Here is a 4,739-nt window from a genome sequence, read left to right on the forward strand (position 1 = left end):
TTTCTGGCATCCGATTTGCTTACTTGTATGTCATTTACAAATCGACAAACGGCTGTCAACATAACTAAAATGTTAGCAGACGTGCTGAAAGATTGAAATGTTGCGCATAAAGTTACTGTCATTGTTTCGGATAATGCTGCAAATATGAAAGCGGCTGTGCGTGGAGGAGGTTGGAGGCACTGGGGATGTTTCGCCCATACGTTGAATTTAGTTGCGCAGTCTGGCTTGAAGAGGTTGGAGTGGTATTAGAAAAAGTGAAGGCAATTCTGACTATTTACCAAAAGCAGTTACGCCAGTTCGCAGCTGAAGCAGACAATGGAGGGTATGCAGATGCAACCTCTCAAGGTAATTAATGACGTTCCGACAAGATGGAACTCTACATATGAAATGTTGAAGCGATTTTTAATGTTAAAAACTCCACTGATCTCATCACTGGCTTTAATAAAATCTTCTGCGCGAGTTAATGAAGAAGTTTTAAACAATGTAGACATTTTGTCAAATGACGAATGGGTAGTTATTGAACAAAGCATTGAGATAATGGAGATGTTTGAAATTATCACAACTATGATAAGTACGCAAAAACATATTAGTTCTTCGACAATAATATTTTACATTAAAGAGCTGACAAAACATCTACACTCATTTCGAACTGCTGAACTCGTACTAACAACGCAAAAACTAGTCAAAAAGTTGCTTAGTGAACTTAGTGACCGCTTCATAGATTTGGAAAAAACGTATTAATTTCACAAACTACAGTTTTGGATCCGCGATTCAAAAAGTTTGGATTCATAAACGAAACAAATTATAAAACTACTGTAGCGATGCTGTACAACAAAATCGCAAGTGTAAGAGTTCAGAGTGACATCTTCTTAGAAAGTGACGTAGAGGAAGTAAATCTTACTAATATACAAAATCAGCGATTAGATAAAGTGTGGAAAGACTTTGATGATGAAGTTCAGCAAAATTTAAGGCCACAAAACCAACTCGCATCTGCAATAGTAGAACTGGATTAATATTTAGCTGAACCTATGCTGCCACGAAAGGATAGGAATGGCAAAGATCACTGCCCATTGCTATGGTGGAATCAAAGAAAACACATACATATATCCAAGATTGTACGAAATAATGAAAGCTAGACTATGCGTTCCAGCGACATCCGTCGCTTGTGAACGAATTTTTTCGCATGCAGAACAAATTTTAACACAAAAAAGAGAAAACATAAAATCATCCAAATTGTCGAAAATGGTGTTTTTAAATTATAACATAGATAATAAGGATTTTTGAGGATGAATAACAAGATAGCAAGACTGTATATGTGTACCTTATACCTAATCTTATTTTATTATTTATTTATTATGTATTATATTTATTTACAACGAAATATTTATTTTAAAAACAATGTGATATAAATATACAAGCTTTTAAAACAAAATTATAGTTTTAAACTCGTACCATATGAATTTTACTTACACTTATGTAGTGTATTACACCTTAAACGATGTATTATGTATGTATTTGAAATATTTTCGTTTTGTTTATGTTTTATATGCAATATAGTATTATAGTGCTTTGCAATGTATTGTTTCAACTCAATAAATTATAAAATGAATTCACTTTCCCTTCGAGTAATTTTTTACAGTGGGGGAAAAATCGGGTAAATTATACATACCTACTTCTATAATTTTAAAGTCATATAGCTAATGCGTAGGTGTTACCCAGAATTATAGGCAGCTTAGCGTCTTGGTTACCCACCTGGTTACCTCAACCAGCTTTAGAAGTTACTCCAGAGGTAATAATGGAGTTATAGTTATTCAAGTTTTTGGTTACCTTTTTCCCCTCTTAATCCTTTGAATTAAAAAAATCTTTTTAAGTTAAAAAATTTATTAACTCATAATTAACAATGTGTTTATTAACTAACATTAAATATTGTGGAAACGAATTAAAAATTATTTAGAGCTACTCTATTATCAGAAAAGCGCAGACAACATCCGAATTATTTTTTTTACATGTACATTTCGAAGTAATTGACAACTTTGCTCCAATGTGTTTAGCAATTTGCGTAAACAAATAACAAGTGGGAAACAGAAAAGTGCGTTACTACACCTTTTCAAGTTTATAATGAGAAAATACACATTGATAATGAGAAACGTAAATTCATATTGAGAATATATAAATTCATAATGAGAAATGTAAATTCATATCGAGAAAGTACAAATTGATAATGAAAAATGTAAATTCATATTGAGAAAGTAAAAATTGACAATGAGAAATGTAAATTCATATTGAGAAAATACAACTTGATAATGAGAAATGTAAATTCATATTGAGAATATATAAATTGATAATGAGAAAACGTAAATTCATAATGAGAAAATGTAAATTGAATTGAGGAAGCACTTGCACAGCATTCCTCTGGAGAACATCCGTATTACGTTTAGGTCCATATTCCCCAATGCTCAACCCCATTGAGAGTATATGGTCCAAAATAAAGCATCATGTAAGGGCACATTTACGTATACCACAAGTAAGTGGGACTGGGGTGTGCGAGCAAAGTGCAGTGGATGAAGCAAAAAACTATGTAACGGGAGGAGACTGCGCAAGAGCAATTCAACATGCAACTACATTCCACCCAGATGTTCTAAGCTTAGTCGATGTGCAAGTGGGGGTGTAAATGCGTTGTCCAACTTTAATTTCGGGTTGTATATGTACTTGCATATTACAAAATTTTTTGGCAGTGTCCTTTGATACTTGCTTTTATTTACCTAATATCGCGGCATTAGCTCGCAGACTCCAGAGTAATGTACTTGTAGCTCTTCATTTTTATAATTTTTTATGTTCTCATTATCAATTTACATTTTCTCATTATGAATTTACGTTTTCTCATTATCAATTTATATACTCTCATTATGAACTTACATTCCGCATTATCAATTTATATATTCTCAATATGAATTTATATTTCCCGTTATCAATTTGTATTTTCTTATTATGAATTTATATTTCTCATTATCAATTTATTTATTCTCAATATAAATTTATATTTCTGATTATGAATTTGTATTTTCTGAATATGAATTTACGGTTCTCATTATCAATTTGTGATTTCCCAATATGAATTTACATTTTCTCATTATAAACTTGAAAAGGTTTAGAATCAGTAGCCGACAGTTAGTATCAAGTTGCCATACGTAATGCGATCTATATGGCCCATCGGCTATCAGTCGCCATACATAACAGAGCCATTAGTTAATAACTAGTACTTAGACAATTTATACGTTCGTGAAGCGGTAGCCGCCAGTACCAATTTGGTAATGATCACTCAATTTTATCCACTGTGCTAAGAAATATTATACTGCTCCACTGCGATATGGTGTCAAACTTGTGAAGACAATGTCGGCAACATTCGGCATACGGCTGGTAAAAATCTATTTGATGTGATATTAGAGTTTAACTAATTGAAATTATACAAGTCCACTTTACCTTGCCATAGAAGCCCTATGTATGTCCTACCAATCGTCTTTCACAAAGCAAATAATCGTGGGTGTTTCCAAATTTGCATACAGTTTGAAAAGTGTTTGTTTGGTTTTCGTTGCTGCTTTCTGAAGGCTGATTCACATACAACTTTTTTCGCTTTGCTTGATAGTTCTTTGCTTTGACATATAAGATCGATGTAGGCATATGCATGAGTATGCTCACATAAAAAACGTTTGAAGCAAAGCAAAGCAAAACGAACCAAAATCTTGGGCAACTCTCAACTTTTGCCCGCTTTGGCAATCAGCTGTCTACATGTATCTTTTCTCGTGCGCTTGCATTTGCATTTAATGACAAAAATAGGGTAAATAAGAATTATTATTGCTATTATTAATGCATATTATTATATTGTTATCTATTTTAAAGATAAAAAATATAGAGAAAACGGAGAACGCAAAAGCTGTCAAAGCGTTTATTGTAGCATACCTTCTGCGTTTCACGGTTTGTTGTCAAAGTTTGAACTGTCAAGCAAAGCGAGGAAAGTCTTATGTGAATGGCCCTTGAATGCAGGTGTGCTTCATGATTCAATAATTAAAGGTTTGCTCATTATTGACATTAGACTTTTGACACTTCCTTAGCTGGCTTACAAAAGCTTTGCACACACACACGAACCCACACACAGTGCTTTGCTAAGGGAGTGTAAAGATTGGAAGGAGTTTAGTATTGTCTTAGCTCTACAGCCGCATTTAGGTGAGCATTAAAATGCTCCACAGTGATTCCAAAAGTAAAACGCAAGTAAAAACGTTGAGTCTTAAAGTGGGAATGTTTTATTCGGCTCATCGCCGTTCTTTTATATGCTTACAATCTACCTTATGAGTAATCTAATTTACAAACTTACATTTCTAAGTTGTTAGTCATGCTTATGATTCTACGTTGTTGTGCATGCATACATAAATGTATATGGGTTCAATCGAGTTTATGTTATTGGAGAAGTGCAGCGCAAGCTAAATTGATTTGAGTACTTTGGCCTAGTTATTGCCAAAAGTATATTGAACTTTTTACTTAATATTGTGTGAACATTTTGTTTTGCTTAGCTGTCATGCTACACCTCCTCTCTTTAAAAGAATGCTCATACATTTGGGTTAATGTATGAGTATTCTATTTCAATGACTTATTCAGTAACAATTAATTATTAGGTAATAAAATGTTTGGCTCACTTAGCTTATCGTTTATTGTTATGCTATTGGAAAAAGGTTTTCTTACTTTAT

This window comes from Rhagoletis zephyria, unplaced genomic scaffold, assembly GCF_001687245.7.
Source record: "Rhagoletis zephyria isolate East Lansing unplaced genomic scaffold, Rhagoletis_zephyria_1.1 Rzeph_scaffold_00058, whole genome shotgun sequence".
NCBI lineage: Eukaryota > Metazoa > Arthropoda > Insecta > Diptera > Tephritidae > Rhagoletis > Rhagoletis zephyria.